Source organism: Capra hircus, chromosome 15 (assembly GCF_001704415.2).
Source record: "Capra hircus breed San Clemente chromosome 15, ASM170441v1, whole genome shotgun sequence".
NCBI lineage: Eukaryota > Metazoa > Chordata > Mammalia > Artiodactyla > Bovidae > Capra > Capra hircus.
Window position 1 is genome coordinate 15,925,934 of NC_030822.1, and position 23,232 is coordinate 15,949,165.

Here is a 23,232-nt window from a genome sequence, read left to right on the forward strand (position 1 = left end):
AGTCATTACCAGGCACTGATCATTAGTTAGCTCTATAGTTTTTAATAAGAAGAGGTGGGAGTAATATTTTTCTTCTTTGAAAAACAGTAGCAATTGTACATTTCAGGAAACCCTAGCAATCTGGGTTGTGGTGTAGACATCATGGCGCTGCAGAGAAAAAGTCTTAAAATGCCATTTGAGTATCTCTAGACCCCGTTAGCCCAATATTCTCAAAATTCTTTAGTACACATAACTGGAAAAAACAGCAACTGTGTGTTCAAACTGTCATCTATATATCCCACATTTGGCTGGATTAATGCTTTTTCTTAAAGTCTTGGTTAAGTTTGCTACAGTATTGCTTCTGTTTTATATTTTGGGCTTTTTTTTTTTTGGTGGGGGGTGCTGTGAGGCATTCAGGAACCTCGCTCCCTGATCAGGGATCCAGCCCACAACTGGGAGGCGAAGTCTTAATTACTTGGACTGCCAGGGAAGTCCCTGGTTTAATGCTCTTGACTTGGCGATTATATTAAATAACATTTTCCCCTCAATTAACCAACTAACTAACCAAATTGATGATGTTTTTCTAGTCATGTGGTCATGGAGACTAACCCTCAGAGAAGCACATTTTGCCCAGAGGTGGGATTGGAGGTGGGGGGTGGGTGGGCAGGGGGAAGCCACGAGGGCCGTCCTGACGGCTGCCAACAGTTTCCTGGCAGGCTGTCCTTTAAACCGCTGAAGTCTGCTCCATCTTGCATGCATTTCGCTTCAGAGGTTCATGTAAAAACTAATAGCCAACTCCCAAGTCTTGGTTGAAAAGGAAATCCTGTTACCTTGTTCTGTATGCAGGACTATGTGAGAACCAAACAGTTCCAAACCATTTCAAAGGTCTCCTTAACCTCAGAAGTATTTCAGCTGCAGCCCAACCAACACCTCAAAGTTGCATACGGTTCAATTATGTTCCTAAATTCTGTCCTGGGTCAGGGTCAGGGGCCTTCCCATGCCCCCTCTGTTGCCTTGGTTTGAACTCATTCCCAAGTGTCTTTTTCATTTCTTTAGCCTTCCCCTTCCCTGTCTTTTCTAGCACACTAGTTCTCTGGAATTCCAAGATAATACTTTGAATTCTTCTTTTTAAAAATGCATGACCATCTCTAGAGTTATTCAAGTTAAATATTGAACTTTCACAATCAGTAAGTCAAGGCATGTTAGAAGGAGCCCTAGAACTGTCTCCCCTCTCTACCCACACCTCCCCTTGACTCCCACTACCCTAAAATAGTCTCTCAAAATCAGCTGAAATACATTTGTGAAAGTACTCCCAGAAAGAGTACCATCACCAAGCTATTGTTAGCCACTGACATCCAAATCAAATTTACTTATTAGATTATTTTTCTATTTAGCTGCTACAAGTTTATCCAAACTAGGAGCAAGAATGGAGTAGGGAAAATGTGTTATTCTTCTGTTTTTTAGGTAAACATACACCAAGAAGCTAATAGTGGTGATGTGTGACACCTGTGAGGCTTCCCCAGGTGGCGCTAGTGGTAAAGAACCCGCCCGCCTACCAATGCTGGAGACAGACGAGATACAGTTTTGATCCTTAGGTTGGGAAGATCCCCTAGAGGTGGGTTTGGTAACCCACTCCAGTATTCTTGCCTGGAGAATCCCATGGACAGAGGAGCATGGAGGGCTACAGTCCATACGGTCACAAAGAGTTGGACACAGCTAAAGCAACTTAGCATGCACGCAGGTGAAAGCTATAGATGTTTTATATTCTTTATCCTTAGGGAGGATTTTAACTGCCTCTGAAATAAGCATCTATTATTTTTAGAAGATAGAACTTTAAATAACTAGTTCTAATCAGATATCATTTATCTATTTGATTAGCAAAGATTAAAAACACGAGATTGATGCTCATCAGCATTAGTGAAGGTATGGGGATTGAGGGTATCTTCATACATTCTTGGGAGGAATGTAAATTGGTATAATATTCCTAGTGGAAAATGCAGCAATGTCTTTCGAAAGTTTAAATATGTATTATCTTTGGTGAAATAAATCTGATTTTAGAAACTTCTATAAAAACATTCCCACAGGTTATTCCCATAGTGATATTTTCTATGGAGAGAGAGAAAGAAAAAAATTTTTAATGTGTTTTAAAAATTTTTTACTTACTTTGCAAAATAGAAAACAGCATAAATAATCACCAAGCATTTTTAAACAAACTATGGACCAGGTACACAATGGAAAACATATAAAATTTTCTATATGCATTGATACATATATGCAATTTCTATATACATCAAGATATAAAATGATGCCCACATGACAAAGCAGATACAAGAACAACAATAGCAAGTATAGTAAGACCTCATGCTTGCATGTTTGTTCATGTTTGTATATATCTGAAAATATAGACAGTCTGGAAGGGTATGCACTGAAACCTTCACAATGTCAACTCTTGAGAAAATAGAATTGATACTGGTAAGATCTCTAATTTTCTATTTAATTCATTTTTATATCATTAGAATTTTCACAACAAATATGTATTATTTTTAAAATTTTTGTGATATATTCACTTTAGGGAAAAAAACATTTCTGAGGCTAGATTTCTATGTACCCATAGTCATTTTCCCATGTTGTTGTTGTTCAGTTGCCCAGTCGTGTCTGACTCTTTGTGACCCCATGGACTGCAGCACACCAGGCCTCCCTGTTCCTCACCATCTCCTGGAGTTTGCCCAAGTTCATGTTCATTGCATTGGTGATGCCATCCAGCCACCTCGGCCTCTGACACCCTCTTCTCCTTCCTCATTTTCCCATACTTCTTCCTAAATTTCCTCCCAGAAAAGTTTGGCCAAGTGTCGAGTCTGACCACCATTCTTAGCTTTTCTTTTCTGGCAAACATGTGCTTGCGTTCTCAGCCGCTCAGTCGTGTCTGACTCTTTGCGACCCCATGGACTGTGGCCTGCCAGGCTCCTCTGTCCATGGGATTTCTCAGGCAAGAATACTGGAGCGGGTTGCCATGTCCTTCTCCAGGGGATCTTCCCAACCCAAGGATTGAACCCATATCTCCTGAGTTGACAGGAGGATTCTTTAGCACTGAGCCACCTGGGAATCCCAAACAAGTTGCATGGGGATTGAAATATGGACTTGCAGACAGCATGAAGTTAGAACCATGAAAGAGTTATCTTATGGTCTTTTTTTTTTTTTTTTTTTTTGGACACCCAGGAATCTTGCAAACTCTTGATCTCCTCTCTTCAGTGGTGGACCAGCGTCAGACTCTATAAGGCAGGGTGGTTGTTGCTGGCTCAGCCCTGTTCCCATCGTGCTCTGCCCTCTCAGCCTTGCTATCACCTTCCATCACAGCTGGAGAGGTCCTTCTCCCTACAGGGCATGGATTCACTTTGGCAGCCAGTCTAAGGTGACTTGGCTGGGGCAGAAACTGTCATTCATATGAGTGCATCATCAGTTATTGTGGAAGGCAGGGCTGCAGCACTGCCCCCACTCCCAGCCCAGGCCCCTACTCTGCACACACATACATGCTAGTACTTGGTCCACAATCCCTCCTGTTAACGTCTTTGGTCCCCACACAATGCTTGAGTGACCACTGTGTGCCCAAGCGTGACCCCTTGTCGTCACACCCGTTGCACTCATTCGTTCATTTATCCATTCACTCCACAAATAACTATTGTCTACTTTTTGCCAAACACCAACATCAAAAACCTGACAGCATCAAAAGCCTTTTTATGTCTCAAGGCATCTACAAAATGACCTGAAGGTTCTTGCTCTTCCTCCAGGCAAATTCTTGCTTGAACTACTTCAGAAAGAGAAGTGCACTGTCACAGCCCCTGTTCAGGAATCCTGCTCGCGAATGTAACCTCTGTGTAGGGTCTCTACAGTGGCAGTTCTCAAAATTGCTATGTGCCAGCATCACTAGGGAGCTCGTGTGTTTTAAAACAATGATGCAGATCATCAAGTCCCAGAGAGTCTGATTCTCCATCTGGGACAGAGTCCAGAAACTGTATTTTTTTAACAAGCATTTCAGTGGCACTGCTACTAGGGGCCCGCAGGTCATGCTTTGGGAAACACTGGTCCCCTACTTAATCTGATGCGGCTCAGGAAATTCCTGGCAATTCTTGGCAAATACCTGGGCAAGTACATATTTCCTCCAACCCTGAAATTTGTTTGCTCCTGATTATTTTTCTTGCCTGGATCAGCGCAGTACTTTTTCCAAGAGACTCACTCCTTTCCTTCTGCTGATTCGTTTTGCAAATCCTGTCAATAGGCACTACTTGGGAAATTCCTAGCAGTCCACTGGATAGGACTCTGAGCTTCCACTGCCGGGGGCACATGTTTGATCCCTGGGTCAGGGAACCAGGATCCCCATAAGCCACACACTGCAGCCAGATAAATAAATAACACACTCCCTAAGCCCTTCCTCTGCCTACAGCCCTCATTTACAGTAATTCGGATATTTTGCATCTTCTCTATGAACCTACAGTGTCTTCCTCAACTTGGTCCTTGTTCCTTTCCTATTTTAAGCACATTAGAGAGAAAAACCAAACATACGTCAGCTTCCCTCGATCCCTCCTCTCATTCCCCACAAGGGAAAAAGCCCAGGTATTTCTAGTTAGCAACATTAAAAATATAATAAATACTGTGACTCAAGGCATGAAAGGCATGAGTGTTACCTTGCTCAGCAGGCTGCCTGGGCAAAGTGTTGGGAAGACTGCAATTCAGTTGTTATCACTTGATACCAAAGAGAAGGCAGAGGGTGCTCTCCTGTCTTTCAGGCAGGCCGCTGCATTATTTATCGGTCTCCACTGACTTTCCCAGCCTTCCCCCACCACACAGGGCTAACCACAAGTGACGGCAGCCAATCACAGCCCATGAGCCCCCTAGCTCCAGCTGGCACCTGGTTCTTCAGGAAGCTTAGCTGGGGAACCTGAGTGTAGAACCACATGCTGGTGTGTGCTGGAGCCCTGCCAGAGCTGCCAGGTCACTCCCCAAGACTGGCTGGAAGTGATCTTGTCAACATAATTTTGGACTTCTGCCAAGGTTCTATACCTATGCCTCAGTTTCTTCATCTGTAAGATGAAAATACATATACCTCAAATAGTCAGTGAGCTTATACAGTGAGAGTTATCATAGGAAACTACTTGCAACAGCATCTGCCCTTGTTGTTTAGTCTCTAAGTTGTGTCCAACTCTTTGCAACCCCATGGACTGTAGCCCACCAGGCTCCTCTGTCCATTGGATTTCCCAGGCAAGAATACTGGAGTGGCTTGCCATTTCCTTCTCCAGGGGATCCTCCCAACCCAGAGATCGAACTCACGTCTCCTGCACTGCAGGCAGATTCTTTACCACTGAGCCATCTGGGAAGCCCAGAGATCTGCCCTTAATAGGAACTTATCAAATGCTAACTCTGTGATCACTTTTATTATAATTTTGAAATGACCTACCTGGACAGTTCTCAGTAAGGGAAGTCTGTGCTCCTCGAAACTGCACTACATTTACATCACTAGAGTTTTGAAGGAACAGACCAGGATCTGTGCCTTCAGTTGCTTTGGGTCTTGGATATATTACTTAAATCCAAGTAACAGATTTATGAGATGCTATCTCCTTGTCTACATCTCAATATTGATTATACTAGCCCCAATTATCCAGAGCAATAGGCCAGGCTTCCAAGTGCTTTGCTTTACTTACTATCACTTATTTGTCACCACAACGCTGTGCATTTGACATTAGTTTTTCTAAAGGGAAGCCACAGAAGTTTAAAGCAATGGAGAAGCTTACCCGTGGACTCACACCACTAAATAGTGAAGTGGGATTCAAAGTGCATGTTCTCAACCACTTCACTATTCTGTAAAAGGAGAATACTGAGTGCCATCGGCAGCAAGAGTGTGAGGATGACTCAGAAACGAACTTCAGTCTGCCTGCAAGGTCTCTGTTTCAAATCCCCTTTATATTTCTTAGACCAAGTACCCCTGTGCTCAGCTAATATGTGAGGGGCGGCCTTGTTCTCATCTTCAGCAAAAACTGTTAGCATCAGGTGCGAGGATTTCTCTGTGCTCTGCTGCCCTCTCTAGACATTCCTCAGTTCAGTTCAGTTCAGTCGCTCAGTCTTGTCCGACTCTTTGCGACCCCATAAGCCACAGCATGCCAGGCCTCCCTGTCCATCGCCAACTCCCAGAGTGCACCCAAACCCATGTCCATTGAGTCAGTGATGCCATCCAGCCATCTCATCCTCTGTCGTCCCCTTCTCCTCCTGCCTTCAATCTTTCCCAGCATCAGGGTCTTTTCAAATGAGTCAGCTCTTCGCAACAGGTGGCCAAAGTACTGGAGTTTCACCTTCAGCATCAGTTCTTCCAATGAACACCCAGGACTAATCTCCTTTAGGATGGACTGGTTGGATCTCCTTGCAGTCCAAGGGACTCTCAAGAGTTTTCTCCAACACCACAGTTCAAAAGCATCAATTCTTTGGCGTTCAGCTTTCTTCACAGTCCAATTCTCACATCATACGTGACCACCAGAAAAACCATAGCCTTGACTAGACAGACCTTTGTTGGCAAAGTAATGTCCCTGCTTTTTAATATGCTGTCTAGGTTGGTCAAAACTTTCCTTCCAAGGAAGGACATGTCTTCCAAGACATTCCTAGTATGTTGTTGTTGTTTAGTCAGTCTTATCTGACCCTTTTGCAACCCCATGGATTGTAGCCCACCAGGCTCAACGAGATTTCCCAGGCAAGAATACTGGAGTGGGTTGCCATTTCCTTCTCTGGGGGATCTTCCCAACCCAGAGGTCGAACCCATGTCTCCTGCTTGTCAGGCAGCTTCTTTACTGGCTCATCCCACTGAGCCACCTGGGAAGCCCTCCTCCCTGTATATCCCCATTGTTTTTCACTCAGGCCTGTCCAACCACACAACAGTCCTGGGGGACAGTTTCCGCTCATAAAGACTGAGCAGGAGCCATTGCAATTAATATTGGGAGAGATGACCTGTGTCTTCCAGGAGCTTCTGTGTTTATACCCAAGTTTCAAATGCCATCATGAGGCTAAGCAGGTGGAAGCTGAGAAGTTCCTGGAGAACAAAGCCCATGTTCAAATCAGCAGGAAGCAGGGCCCCCAGGATGTGACTTATGGTCTCGATGTCCTCTTTGTACGATGGGGTCATGTAGAGAGGGGTCAGAGCATTGCTGATGCGGAGGGAGTTTCCCTTCCCCTCCACGCTCCCACGCTATAAAAGCCTGCATCTCCACTGGACTCACAGAAAGAGGAAGGGAGGGCCACCTCACCTTACCTCACCTTGAAGGAACCAAGGAAACAGCCATGTCTCACAGAACTGGAACAGAGCAGCAAGTCCCAGCTTCCAAGGGCCGGCTTCAATTCCACAGACCCACTTAGAATTTATTTAACACTAGAGCTGAGCCCATCTGCTCAACTCTCTTGGAACTTTCCTGGGTTTGGCCCTGAAAGTCCAAAGCAGAGTCGGTGGGTCATTCATCCTTCAACCCCAAACCAGAGCTGGAAAATTTCTCTAACCTCAAATATTCATAAATGCAATCCTTTTCAATTGTTCTTAGGAAAATTAGATATTCAAAGAGACTCATTAAAGAGTATGCATCAGGCCATAGGGACCAGGGACAAACCAAATTATACAAGAGCTTTATCTTTTATCATATTTGGCAAGGATTTCTGTGTTGTTTAAGTTTTTATCAGTCATATGTCTCTTTAAAAATAGAAAAAATAAAGATATACAAACAAAATATTAAAAATTTAAAACAAGGCAAAATAAGATATTGGGTACATGTAAAGAAACACTTCTAATTTTTTATATTTGAAAATCTAGATTTTTATACATCAGATTCTTTAGGGACAGGATTTCCAATATTTTCCCATCCCTCCCCATTACACCTGGGGACCTCTTTTTCCTATCCATGTTGAAATCTTGTAGCAGTCTCCTGTTTTCTGCTGAGAGATGACACCTCCATTGGATCACCAGGAAAACACGCTGAGCCATGAATGCATGCCCCCTTTCCCTGGCCACTAAAATTCCACCCACTATTCCCGTTTCAAGTCTTTGCCATGAGACAGACCCCTACCTGGAGCAAACCTTGATTTCCATCATGAAACAGCAAAGTCAGAGCTGCCAAGACTTCCACGTTGTTCAAAGCAGATTAAAAATAAAACATGCAAGACAGATCTTGACCAAGTTTATCAGGAGGAAAAGAATGAAAAGGGCAACTAGAATGAAAATAGAGTTTGGACAGTTCAAGGCCAGGCAGGTCCCAGCACTGAGTAGAGCCCTCCTGGCTGAGAGACTAGCTGTGGTTAATCCTAGAGATGTCGAAGGGGCCAGCAGTGGCCCTGCTCTGTATGGTGCACAGACACCCTACTATCTCTCACTTCACCTGCCTCTCCACCCAAGCCCCAAATCCTCCTTAGCAGATTGCCTCCACTCATTCCCCTGGACTCCCTGCAGGCCCTTTTAAAAGACCTTTTCAAATTCAATTTCCTCCCAGACTGCCAGGAGCTCCAGCTGCTGTATCAATCAAAATCTACTCCTGCAGCTGTGGTCTGAGTGTGTGAACACTGCCTTCTCTACTCTTATCATAACCCAGCAGATGCTGTTTACCGACACTGGGATTACGTATATAAGCATGTATCTGTGTATCTCCAGCTCACAAAACTTGTCTTCCAACATCACTGAATCGAATGCCAGAGCTGGAAGGGAACTTAGAGGTTATCTGACCCAACGGATGTCTCTTAAAAGTGAGAAACAGTCCCTGAAGGGCAAAGTGTCCTATTCAATATCATAGAGGGAATGAGAATTAGTAGCAAAAATAGCATTACAAACGGGTCTCTGGAGCCCTAGGACAAGATTCTTTCCAGTACATTGAAAAGGGAGCATCCCTCCCCTGCCCACCCCGATGCCTTCTTGCTTTTCTTAGCCTGGAAAGGATCTCCAGTTGGCAATGAAGCAAAACTGTAACAGGCCACCGCTAGACTAGAGCCTTCAGTGATAATGCAGAATGTCACAACGCCGGTGGTGGAGAGGCGGCACCCCACCCGCTCATTTCTCCCCCACTTCCCCAGTCTTGAAATTGCTTTCTAATTAACTCAATGTGGATTATCCCTGTTAGTAAATTTTCTAATACATTATTAATTGCTCTAAACGTCAACTGCAGCTCATTCCCCACAAATTCAGAAGTGCCTTGGCGGGCTTTCCGGCATTAGCTAAGCTGTTTTCTAAATAACTAGTGCCATCGTGTGGGCAAAAAAAGGCTGTATCATTGAGCAATCAGAAAAAGCCATCAGAAAAAGTCTAAGAAGTTCATAAACTGGTTCAGAAGCAGTTTAATAAGTTCTCTCTTCACGTGTCCCGACTTCTGTCTTCCCTACCCGTCCCCTTCACTATCCCCTGCCTCTGTAGGAATCTCCTATAATTCCTATAGACTAAGAAACATCATCAGAAGTTGAGATGGTCAAAGTAACTTGCTCCGAGACCTCAGACCTAGTTAACTCTAGTCTTCCACCAAAGTCAAAGCTCTGACATGGAACTCCACTTCACTACTGCTAACTGGTCCCAGAAAATATTTAATGAGTGCCTTCTCCCCCTTCCTCAAGAAAGTGAAGACCTAAGGATCGTGTCTTCATGAGGGAGTTTGAGGACTGAGAAGTGTCATCCAATGTTTCAGACTTTATTAGATATCCTTTCTAAACTGGAGACACCTGTTCCACCTTCCAACCCCAAACATAGAAAGGCATTTCTTTCTGCCTCATCTCATTCAGCTGTACAGGGTCTAAGAATGAGTTCAAACATCAATGTAGGATGAATTTGATCCAAGTGTCCAGGAGTTAGAATTCAAGTCTGAGGAATGAGCTTTCTTAAGCCTAGAATAAACATAATGGCTTGAAACAACTAATTGCAGGACAGCCACAGATATGTTTACAAAAAGCCAAACTAGGCATCTGTCTTAAGCTCTAGATTTGGGGGCTCCAAAAATTTTATAATTGTTTTTGGAGAGTGAGAAAGGAATACTCTTAAATGAAGGGAATTTAATTGTAATTTAACTGTGTGTCTATCTAGAGTTACTATGTAGCTTAACTTTTTATCTAATGAGAACAGTTGTGAAGTTTTTAATAAATTTTAATTAAAATTATATTGTTTTTCAACTTATGAATAGTGTTTTGGAAAGACCTAAGTAGAATCAGCTTCTAATTATATTTGTACAAAAAACTGTCATTGACTTGTCTATAATATGTTTATCAAAAAAGTTGAAAATTTATGATTTAAATGTATATCTTATTATGAATTTTTTTCTGGGACATTTCTCCCACTCAAAAAAGGATACTGTTTTCAAATGCAGATAAAAGCACACTTTACCACTATCATTACAGAAAAAAAAATTGTATCTTTATTTCTATATCTGAAGATACTATTATTATTACTCATTTATTTATTTCATTATATAAGTTTCTATTAGAAAGTCTGGATTCTATCCTTTCCTGTCCACATGTCAATTTTAAAAAATAACTCTGGGGAATTCCCTGGAGGTCCAGTGGGCAGGATTCCATGCTTCCACTGCCTTGGATGGTTTAATTCCTGGTCAGGGAACTAAGATCCCACAAGCTGTGTGCAGTGAAGCCAGTAACAATAATAATATACATTTTTAAATAATAAAACTAAAACATAAATAATGGGAGACCAGCTGAATTCAGATTGAATTGAGATTGGCCATGCTTTTTACTTCCATCAAAGAAGAATTTACCTTCATTCTCCTCAGGCCCCCCTCAACTTTTCCAGTCTCTCGAATGCCCCCCTACAATTCCCCAAAATCACCGGCCACAACAAAACCCATGAATACCTCTAATATGTGCATATTGTAGATGTTATACTAGAAAAAAAGAGAGGTTCTCAGTAGCATGACATCAGAGTAGTGCTCAGACTTCCTCCGTGACTTTGTGGCTTCTCTGTTTCTCATGGACCACAGACCATTACGTAGAAATTGCTGTAAGTTTCCAGGCATCTCCCCGCCTCCCCCCGGGTTCCCAGGCCTTTTGGCCACCTGGACTCACAAATCCCTTTTTCTAACAAAGCTATTCCTGCAGGTGGCAATCAATAACAATATAGTATAATGCTGAAGTAACCTGTGGTTTGTGTCTGTCAATCTAAACGTGGGCTTTAGATTGAAATGTGAATGTGAATGTGAATATGCTGAAATGTTCACCCCTCATACCTCAAAATGTGACTAGACTTCAAGACAGGGTTTTGAGAGAAGTGATTAAGTTAAAATAAGGTAGCAGACTTATCCCTGGTCTTCCCTGGTGACTCGGTGGTAAGGAATCCTCCTGCCAATGCAGGAGACATAGGTTCGATCCCTGGTGCGGGAAGATCCCACATGAGGAGGAGCAACTTAAGCCCGTGAGCCCCAGCTACTGAGCTCTAGAGCCCGGGAACTGCAACTACTGAAGCTAGAGCCCATGCTTCATAAGAGAGGCCACTGGACCGAGACGCCCACACATCACAGCGAAGAACAGCCCCTGCTCGCCACATCTGGAGACAGCCCTCGCAATGCACGAGGACGCAACACGGCCAAAAATAAATACACAAAACTATATGTTAAAATTTTTTGTAGAGTGATCCCTAATCTAATCTGACTGAAGTCCTTATGAGAAGAAATTGGGATGCACCAAGGCTCCTCCGTCCATGGGATTTTCCAGTACTCTTGCCTGGAAAATCCCATGGACGGAGGAGCCTAGTGGGCTGCAGTCCATGGGGTCGCGACTGAGCAACTTCACTGTCAATTTCCACTTTCATGTATTGGAGAAGGAAATGGCAACCCACTCCAGTGTTCTTGCCTGGAGAATCCCAGGGACGGGGGAGCCTGGTGGGCTGCTGTCTGTGGGGTTGCACAGAGTCGGACACGACTGAAGTGACTTGGCAGCAGCAGCAGCAGCAGCAAGGCACATGCAAGCACAGAGGAAAGACCACGTAAGGGCGCCAGGAGAAGGCAGCGTCTACAAGACAAAGAGACAGGCCTCAGGAGAAACCAACCTGAGGGCTCCTTAGTATCGACCATCCAGCCTCCAGCCCTCTGAGAAAATTAGCTTCTGCTGCTTAAGCCACCCAGTCTGGGGTATATTGTTCTGGCAGCCCCAGCAGACTAAGAAAATAGGGATCAGTCTCTCATCTTGGATATTCCTTTCACCCTCCCTGTGTGTCAGGCATTACCATCATGAAGGTCCAAGCAGATGCCACGGCCAAACTCAGGTTACTTCTGGGGCAGCCTCTTCTTCCTTTGGGGCATCCTAGTCATAATAGATCCACACATGTGTGCTAAGTTGCTTTAGTCATGTCTGACTCTTTGTGACTCTGTGGACTGTAGACCCCTAGGCCCCTCTGTCCAGACAAGAATACTGGACTGGGTTATCATGCCCGCATCCAGGGGATCTTCCTGACCCGGGGATCGAACCTGTGTCTCTTAAGTCTCTTGCATTGGCAGGTGGGTTCTTTACCACTAGCGCCACCTGGGAAGGCCCAGTCATAACAGATGCCACTACTCAATGGCCTCGTCTCTCCCAACTCAGCCTCTCAGTAAAACATTACAAAAGAGGCCTCCTCCGTCTCTTCATTTGTAGAAGCAAAGGGGAGGGAATGGGATAGCAGTATCTCCATAATTTCACTCTGACCACATTCACGACTTTTGCCTTATCCAAATACCACCTGCACTATAATTTGTTTAATATTTGTCTTTAAAGGAAGCCACCTTCTTTACTTATTAATTTACTTAGAGAAGGATTTTTATAAGCTATCAAATGTTTGTAGCAGAAACATAATGTAGAAAAAAAATTATCTCTGTGTTAGAAAGGAAGGTTAGTGACTATAAAGATCTACCAAATAGATACTTTTTCCTTCCCAAATTTAGACGGATTGAAAGAAAACAGGAAAAGCATTTCTACTGTTAACTTGCACACAAAGCTAATGTCTCCACCTGAAGTCATCTCATGTACTACCTAAACTCATTTCATGCTCCGCAATGAGACTTTTCAGGACACCAAAGGATGTGATATTTAAGAATCTTCCCAATTCTAAGAAGCTGCGACTTGTGTCTTACAAATCGTGACACACCTGTCATGGAGCAGCTGACTGTGGAAAGTCAGTTCAGGAATCGGCCCAGTAGGGGGCAGGGTTGAGACAGTGCCGCAGATGGAGAGCTTTCTTAATATAGCGTCGCTTGTTTACAGCTCTCAACCTGCTCTGCCGCGGCTCTTCCTACTCACCTGCTGTTTGTCTACATCTGCCTGGAAGTCCCTGAGGAAAACAGCAGACCACCACATCACTTCATGTGGAAACCAGACTGGGGACTCTAAAACACTCACATTTGTTGGAAGAAGCCCTAGGTCCCTCAGTCCCCATGGAATCTGCCTTCACCATCTAAACTGAGGAAATAGGATCCCTGTGCCCTGGATCCAATTCCAGGTTTTAAACCAATCGACCAAATCTCCAGCACTTTTAAGCATAAGCATTGTGTTAGACAGAGATTACAGAATTTAATAACCTGCTGCTTGCAAGCTAGATTAATTGGGCGGATGATATGAAAGCTGTTGCTATTAATGAATGGAACAGATAGGGCATAACTTCTAAATTGCATGCTAGAGAACATAAGAAATGTGAAGTGTCAGAGGAGATTAAGGGAAGGCCAAGGAGACCCTTCTCCAATGCCCCCTTGAAAATGCCCATAAAAACATCTAAGATGAGAGAACCATTTCAACAGGACCAGATATATGTGATAAAAATTAGCCTTATGCCACGATCCCCAGGAGAAGTCTCTTTAGATTAGGAGAATGACAGGTAAAGAGGGTTGCATTTGTTTGCTAGGGCTGACATAACAAAATACAAACTGAGGGACTTAACCAGTAGAAATTGATTTCTGACAGTTCTGGAGGCTGGAAGTCCCAAGAGCAAGGTGTCATCAGAATCAGTTTCTCCTGGAGCCCCTCTGCATGGCTTACAGGCTGCCTTCTTGCTAGATCCTCACGTGGTCTTTCCCCTATGCTTACAGATTCCTGCGGTCTCTTCTATTTCTGAAAAGGACTCCCATCCTATTGGATTAGGGCCCATCCACATGACCCCATGATCTCTGTGTAGTTGTTCAATCACTAAGTCATATCAGACTCTTTGTGACCCCATGGACTGCAGCACACCAGGGTCCTCGGTCCTTCACCATCACCCAGAGTTTTCTCCAATTGATGTGCATTGAGGCAGTGGTGCTATCTAACCATCTCATTCTCTGTCACCCCCTTCTCCCTTTGACGTCAATCTTTCTCAGCATCAGGGTCTTTTCCAATGAGTCAACTCTTTCCATAAGGTGGCCAAAGCATTGGACCTTCAGCTTCAGCATCAGTCCTTCCAATGAATATTCAGGGTTGATTTCATTTAGGATTGACTTGTTTGGTCTCTTTGCAGTCCAAGGGACTCTCAAGAATTTACTCTAGCACCACAGTTTGAAAACATCAATTCTTTGGTGCACAATCTTCTTTATGGTCCAATTCTCACATCTGTACATGTGTGGGGTGGGGGTGGGGGTGGGGAGGTGTTAGTTACTCAGTCATGTCCAGCTCTTTGTGATCCCATTAACTGTAGCCCACCAGGCTCCTCTGACCATGGGATTCTCCAAGCAAGAATACTGGAGTAGGTAGCCATTTCCTTCTCCAGGGGATCTCTCTGACCCAGGGATCAAACCCAGGTCTTCTGAATTGCAGGCAGATTCTTTACCATCTGAGCTAGAGGGGAGAAACCATAGCTTAGACTATATGGACCTTTGTTGGCAAAGTGATGTCTCTGCTTTTTCATATGCTGTCTAGGTTCGTTATTGCTTTTCTTCCAAGGAGCATCTTTTAGTTTCATGACTGCAGTCACTGTCTGCAATGATTTTGGAGCCCAAGAAAAAAAAATCTGTCACTGTTTCCACTTTTTCCCCATCTATTTGCCATGAAGTGATGGGACCAGAGGCCATGATCTTAGTTTTCTGAATGTTTAATTTCAAGCTTTTAATTTCCTCATTAGTAAGGTAATTCAAAATTTCAATGTTGAATGCTGAAATTCAACATTGAATTCAATGTTGAATTTCCACTCTTCTTTCACCCTCATCAAGAGGTTCTTTAGCTTTCTACCATTAGAGTGGTGTCATCTACATATCTGAGGTTGTTGATATCTCTCTAGGCAATCTTGATTCCAGCTTGTGCTTCATCCAGCCCAGCATTTCACATGATGTACTCTGCATATAAGTTAAATAAGCAGGTGACAATATTTTGCCTTGACATAGAAGAAGCCTTGACGTACTTCTTTCCCAATATTGAACCAGTCAATTTCATGTCTGGTTCTAACTGTTGCTTCTTGACCTGCATACAGGTTTCTCAAGAGACAGGTAAGGTGGTCTGGTACTCCCATCTCCAAAGAATGTTCCACAGTTTGTAGTGATCCACATAGCTGAAGGCTTTAGTGTAGTCCATGACGCAAAAGGAGATGTTTTTCTGGAACTCCCTTGCTTTCTCCATGATCAGTGAATATTGGCAATTTGATCTCTGGTTCTTCTGTCTCTTCAAAATCCAGCTTGTAGACCTGAAAGCTGTTGGTTCAAATACTGCTGAAGCCTAGTTTGAAGGATTTTGAGCGTGGTTTTGCTGGCATGTGAGATGACCACAATTTAACATTAATCACCCCTTTAAAGGCCTTATCTCCAAATATAGTCACACAGGCAGTTAGGGCTTCAACGTAAAAATCTGGGTGGGGGTGTGGATATAATTCAGTCCATAACAGGGCTGCAATCCACTTCTCAATTTTTGCAGAGAAAATAGCCTGGAAGGAAAACAGGCAAGAACGGAAGAGGGAAGAAGTAGAGAAGGGGAAAAGTGAGAACAGGGAAAGCTCAGTGAGAAGTGACTTGAAACCCCTTTCTTGACGGCCTCAGGTATACCTTCCAACTTGGAGCTGGGAAGGGAGGCTGCCCTGCTGAACAGGCTCACCCAAAGCACAGAGGGTTTGGAGCTCAGAGGAAACTAGAGAATCTGCACAGAGAAGCAGCTGTTCCAAGTATCTAGAAGCAAATTCCAAAGGCATGAATGAAAATCCATTTCAGGCAAGCAGCAATGCACTAGCCAGAAGTCAGGCAGAAACGACAGGTTAAAGAATGCCCCAAGAAGCCTCTCCCTAAAACCTCTTTTGCCTGACCAATGCTTCAGAGGCATAGAAAATTTATTCTCAGTTCAATAACAGTGTATTTGTTTTACCACATTAAATTCGTGCTAAGAGACTAAAAGGAGCCTGCAGAGTATAGTCCTATCCCTATTTGCCTTCGTATCCTATCAAATAAGAAAGAACTTGCTGAATCAGGTAATTTCTCTTTGCATTTGCATTGAAGAGCTTTATGTTCAGAGAAAGTTAGCATTGTTTTTTATTGTAAGGAGACCTCATTTTTATTGTGCTTCACTTTATTGCACTGTACAGATGCTATGTTTGTTTATAGATCAAAGGTTTGTAGTAATCTTCCATTGAGCAAATCAGTGCCATTTTGCCAGCAACATTTACTCACTTTGTGTCCCTGTCACGATCTGGTAGTTCTCATGATTTTTCGTATTTGTTATGATTGATTTTTTTTTTTTTTTGGCCGAGTAGCATGTAGTAATTGTTTCCTGACGGGTATTGAACTCGCCCCTCCTGCATCAGAAGCACAGAGTCCCAACCACTGGACTGCCAGGCCACTCCCAATCAGTGATCTTTGATGTTACTACTGTAATTGCTTTTGGGCTGCCATGAGCCATCCCTAAATGAGGTAGTGGACTTAATTGAAAAATGCCATGTGTGTTCTGAGTGTTCCACTGACCATCTCTTCTCCTACTCCTCTCCCTATTCTTGGGTCTCCTTATTCCCTGAGACACAACAGTATCAAAATTAGGCCAATTAATAACCCTGCAATGGCTTCTAAGTGTTCAAGTGAAAGGAAGGGTCACACGTCTCTCAGTTTAAAAAACTAGAAATGATTAAGTTTAGTCAAGAGCTGAGACAGGTCTAAAAACTAGGCCTTTGATATGAAACTGTTGGCCAAAATGAAAGGTGATATTCCAGTGAACACACAAAACAAAACAGCCTTACTGCTGATTTGGAGAAAGTGTTGCTGGTCTGGATAGAAGATCAAAGTAGTCACAACTTCCTTTTAAGCCAAAGCCTAATCCAGAGCAAGACCCTAACTCTCCTCAATTCTCTGAAAGCTGAGAGGTGAGAAAGCTGCGGAAAGAAAATTTGAAAGAGCACAGGTTGATTGGCGAGGTTTAAGGACTGAAGTCATCTTCATAACATAAAAGTGCAAAGTGAAGCAGTAAGTGCTGATGCAGAAGCTGCAGCAAGTTATCCAGAAGACGCAGCTAAAGTGAACAATTAAGATGGCTACACTAAACAACAGCTTTTCAAGATAGACAAACAGCCTTATAGAGGAAGATGATGATACCTAAAACTTTCATAGCTAGAGAGGAAATGTCAGTGCTTGACTCCAAAGCTTCAGTACTTGGCTTCAAGCACCGGAGCTCCCTTTTGTTAGAGGTTAATGTCGCTGGTGACTTGAATTTGAAGCAAGTGCTTATTTACCGTTCCAAAAATCCTAGAGCCTTTAAGAATTCCGCTAAACCTACTCTGCCTCTGTTCTATAAACGGAAGAACAAAAACTGATGACAGCATGTCTGTTGACAACAGTTTACTATTTCAAGCCCACTATTGAGATCTAATGCTAAGGGCATAAAGTGGCTACGCTAAACAACAGATTCTCAAGGTAGACAAAACAGTTGCCTTTCACAATATTACTGCTCGTTAACAGCGCTCCTGGTCGCCCAAAATCTCCAATGGAGATGCACCATAACTTTAATGTTTTTGTGACTGCCATCACACCATCCATCTGAAGTCTGTGGATCAAAGAGTCATTTTCACCAATTGACGTTGGTCATAGCTTTACTTCCAAGGAGCAAGCATCTTTTAATTTCATGGCTGCAGTCACCATCTGCAGTGATTTTGGAGCCCCAAAATATAAAGTCTCTCACTGTTTCCATTGTTTCCCCTTCTATTTGCCATGAAGTGATGGGACCAGAGGCCATGATCTTAGTTTTCTGAATGTTGAGCTTTAAGTCAACTTTTTTACTCTCCTCTTTCACTTTCATCAAGAGACTGTTTAGTTCTTCACTTTCTGACATAAGTGTGGTGTCATCTGCATATCTGAGGTTATTGATATTTCTCCCAGCAATCTTGATTCCAGCTTCTAAGATCAAATTGCCAACATCCGCTGGATCATTGAAAAAGCAAGAGAGTTCCAGAAAAAATATCTATTTCTGCTCTATTGACTATGCCAAATCCTTTGACTGTGTGGATCACAATAAACTGTGGAAAATTCTGAAAGAGATGGGAATACCAGACCACCAGACCTGCCTCTTGAGAAACCTATATGCAGGTCAGGAAGCAACAGTTAGAACTGGACATGGAAAAGCAGACCGGTTCCAAATAGGAAAAGGAGTACGTCAAGGATACTGTTATTCAGCCTTAAAAAAAAAAAAAAAAAAAGGACATTTTGACATATGTTACATCAATGAATCTTGATTCAGTTATGCTAAGTGAAATAAATCAAATACACAAAACAAATACAGATTGATTCTACTTTTATGAGGCACTCAGAAGTATTAAAGATGTTAATGAATTAAAGCCCTTAACTCTTTACATTAAAGCCCTTAATATTATGAATTCTCTTTATCAAGTTACAAAAGTTCAAAGTGCTGACGAAAGAAATCATAGATGATGTAAACAAATTGAGATATATTATGTAAATTAATTGAAAAACTCAACATAATAAAGATGTCAGTCCTCCCAGAAATTGAAACATAGGTCTAGGACAACTCCTATCAAAATCACAAGATTTTTTGCAGATAGACAATATTATTCTAAAGCAATATATATGGAAAAGCAAGGGAACTAAAACAGTTAAAGCAAGTTTTAAAAAGAAATCAAAAGTAGGAGTAGCTCATTTGTTTGATTTCATGACATTATATAACTATAAGAATCAAGCCTCTCTGGTAATATTGAAGAGATAAACATACGGATCAATGGAACAGAATAAAGGAACCAAAACTCGATCCATACAAATATAACCCAACTAATTTTTCACAAAGGTGAAACAATTTAGTGGAGGAGGGCTTTTCAACCAAGTGATGGTGGAGTAATTGGACATCCAAACAGCAAAACAAGAAAGTAGCAAGAAGGAGAATGAGGGAAGGAAGGAAACCTAGTTTCACAAAACTTACACAAAAGCTAATTCAAAATGGGTCACAGTGAAAAGACTAGCAATGTAATTAGAAAATAGGCAAAAGAAATGAAGAGACATTTTGCCAAAGATAATGTACAGGGGGCAAATAAACACATGGAAAGCTGTTGTATATCATGAGCCATTAAGGGAATGAAAATTAAAAGCACAGTGATATATCACTATACAGCTATCAGACTGGCTAATATAATAAACCTGAATCACTGCATTGCTGGTGAGAATGTACAATAGAGCCACTCTGGAAAACTATTGAGAGGTTTCTTAAACAGCTAAAATGCGAATACCATATGACTCAGGGATTGCACTCCTGGACATTGACCCCTAGAAAAAAAAAATTTATGTTCACACAAAAATCTGTTTAGGAATGTTTATCGCCAATTCCAATGCAAAAGTTTCCATGTTAAGTGATCCCATTAGAGTAACATTCTTTTTAAAATTTGTTTTTATTTTTTAAATCTGTATTTATTTATTTGACTACACCGGGGCTTCCCTAGTAGCTCAGCTGGTAAAGCATCTGGCCTGCAAAGCAGGAGACCCGGGGTCAATCCCCGGGTTAGGAAGATCCCTGGAGAAGGAAATGGCAAGCCACTCCATTATTCTTGCCTGGAGAATTCCACGGCAGAGGAGCCTGGAGGGCTACGGTTTTTGGGGTCACAGAGAGTTGGACACGACTGAGTGGCTAGCACGCACACACGCTGGGTCTTCGCTGCCGCACACGTGATCTTCAGTCTTCATCGTGGCATCTTTAGTTACAGCACGCAGGATCTTTAGCTGTGGTGTGTGGGATCTAGCGCCCCAATCAAGGATCGAACCTGGGCCGCCTACACTGAGGGTGTGTAGTCGTAGCCACTGGACCATCTGGGAAGTCGTGTGTGACATCCTTAAAATGGTAAAATTAGAAATGAAGAACAGATTACTCGTGGTTCCCAGGGTTGAAGGAGGGGGGGAGGGAGAAGGGAAGTGGGTGTGGCTATAAAAGGGCAACATGGGGGATCCTCGTGGTTATGGAAATAGCCAGTATCTTGACCAGATCAATATCAAGATATTGTGATATTGTGCTATGTTTGTAGGAGATGTTACCATTGGTGGAAACTGGGTAAAGGGTAAAAGAGATTTCTCTGTATTATATCTTGTAATTGCATGAGAATCTACAATTATCTCAAAATTACAGTTAAATTTTTTTAAAGGTTCTATAACCGCAAGCAAATACAATTGCAAACTTGGGCTGGGTCCTAGACGGAAAACCAAACCAAACGAAGAGCTCTAAAGGGTTATTTGGAGTAGAATTGGGGAGGTTTAAATACAGTTGTATGCTAAACAGTATTTATTGCACAAGTTAAATTTTTGAGTGTGATCGTAGTGTTATGATTATATAGGAGCCTATATAACTCATTGTTACACTGAATTATTTAGTACAATAAATTATTTAGGGATAGCATGTAACAACATCTATACCTAAATCTCAAGTAATCAGTAAATAAGTTTTTTTAACTCTCAAATAATTAAGAGAGAGGGGGAAGGAGGGCAAGAGTAAGCAAGCCAAGCGGCAAAATAAAACATTCCTGAATGATGAACAAACAGACAAGAATGGTGATGAGGAAAACAGCCTCCATAATCAATAGTTATGAAAGTTATGAACTCTGTCCCGTACTAGGAATCTTTCACGCCCTGCTTGCCTAGACAAACATTGCATACTTTTCCATTCCTATAGGTAAGCCCTGTAGACTTTTTATAAACCATTTTACTGATCAGATACTGGAAACTTTTTCAAATGAACATTATCAGTATCTTTAAACAAGGTTTTTCAAGTTGGCCAACTAAGAGCTGCAAAGTTTACCTTCCCCTCCTGTCCAGATGCCCTGGGGTCTCATCTTCCCCAGTGACTTTCGATTGCCCTCTCCTTGAAGTGTTGTGACAGTGATGAATGCAGGCATTGGGTTGTAGTGGTCCCCAAGTCCGAGCAACAGACATTCTCCTCCTTCCATAAGGTAGTCAGATGAGGACCAAGGCCTTGTTTAAAAATTTTAAGTGAGTCATATTTTTTCCTTCACAGTGGTTTCCTCAGGAAAGTAGAACTGAGTTTCAAAAATGCAAGGAGAAATCTTTTTTTACCTTCTGTAATGAATAATTTATCTTGTATGTGTGTCTTAATTTCTTTTCAAAGTTATTGGGATATGTGGTATGTGTTTTGTGTCTCTCTCTGTGTATGTGTTCATTTGTTTTTTTAAAGTAATACTCTACCCTAGAATCCTAGGGAGAATGAGTAAGAGACATACCAAGAACTCAGTGGAACAAAAATTGACAGTCTTTCAGGGAAGTCATTTGAAACAGTCATAAATATCCATGGCCTCTGACCTGCCAATTTCCATGTAAGGAAACCTCGTAAAGTTATAATTTAAAATGTGGACAAAGATTTATCCACAAAAGTTCACTGACACATTATGAAAGCAAATACTATATGAATAATCTGATGTTCCAATTTAGAGGAATAGTTAACTGATTATACATGCAGGCATTTAGATAGGAGACTGTACATTCTTTATTATTATCTTATAATCAATAAAAGTAAGTATTTTAATTACTTTGGAAATGTTTTATATGAGAAATAAAATAAATATAAACTATTTTATGCGCAACAGAAAACTGATGCGTCATTTCCAGTTTCCAATTGTATTCTAATCTCTCATACTTTGTTTCCTCTTTGGAGTCTGTTACTTGGCTCTTTCCCAATTTAGCTTTGAGGAATTTCCTATCAGAAAACAACGCCTCTCTGGTCATGGGTGTAATGATACCTTGTTCATTGATTTCTTTTACTGACCCTTATATCCCTAGTTCACTGGCACAGAAAAACAGAAAAGTGTAAATGATGCTTAATAAATGCCTTGAGAAGAAATTACCACCACCATCCTCAAGAAACCATTTTAGAAAAAAGGATATGTACATGTAGAGTTTTGAAAGATCATTATTAGTTTAACATAATTCTTATATGCTGTATCCCCTACAGAATCTCCTTCAGGAAAGCCTGGAGGATTAGCCATAATTCAGAACATGAATATTACTCTGTTACAAGAAAGTAATCAGTCCCATGTTATTCATCAAAGCCATGTTTTACTTAGGAAATCCAGAAACAAATTCATTTTGGTCTGGCAGAAACTGGGGTGAAAGTATGATATTTTTGGTGGACGAAATGCTGAAAGTTTTATTTGAAACTGAAAATTGTTTTGTCTTAACAATCACAGGCATTAATGACAGCACCACATGAAAAAGAAAAATTATAGACAAAGGTTTTAGAAACTGAGAATGTGTCTTACTGGGTATGATAAAAAATTTAAAGGAGTGACACCATTACCAACACACACACACACACACACACACACACACACACACCCTTTCCATTCCCTTTTATAGTAAAGCAGCTTTCAATTTACTTGATTTTGTCATTGTGATAATCCTCATTAAGGCTGTTTCCAAGCTATAAAAAATTGTATATTCTCCTCCAAAGGAATTTTATTGAGCTGTTTCCAACAAACTACATATGTTCTATGAAAACATTGTTAAAATTGGGACTCACTTTCCCCCTCCCCACCTCCACCTCTGTCTGCCCCATGAAAGACAATTTCACTCACACTCGTATCTGAAAAAATGTTTGCAATGAAAGAGATATAGTTATGGAAAATAATACTGTTGCAGAAAAGACAAATTATGTCAACGTCAGTTGTGGACAATCAGGGAAACGAAACATTTATTTAACTGCCTTTTGGGGAAATTATATTATAAAATCTAATGAGGAACACTGGAAATGTATCTCCTGTTCTTCCCACCAAGTTAGCTCAGACCGCAGTTCTGGACACTTCCTCTTTCGTGTCTCAGATTTTCTCTGCTTTCCACTGCAGCTGTGAGAATTTTCACA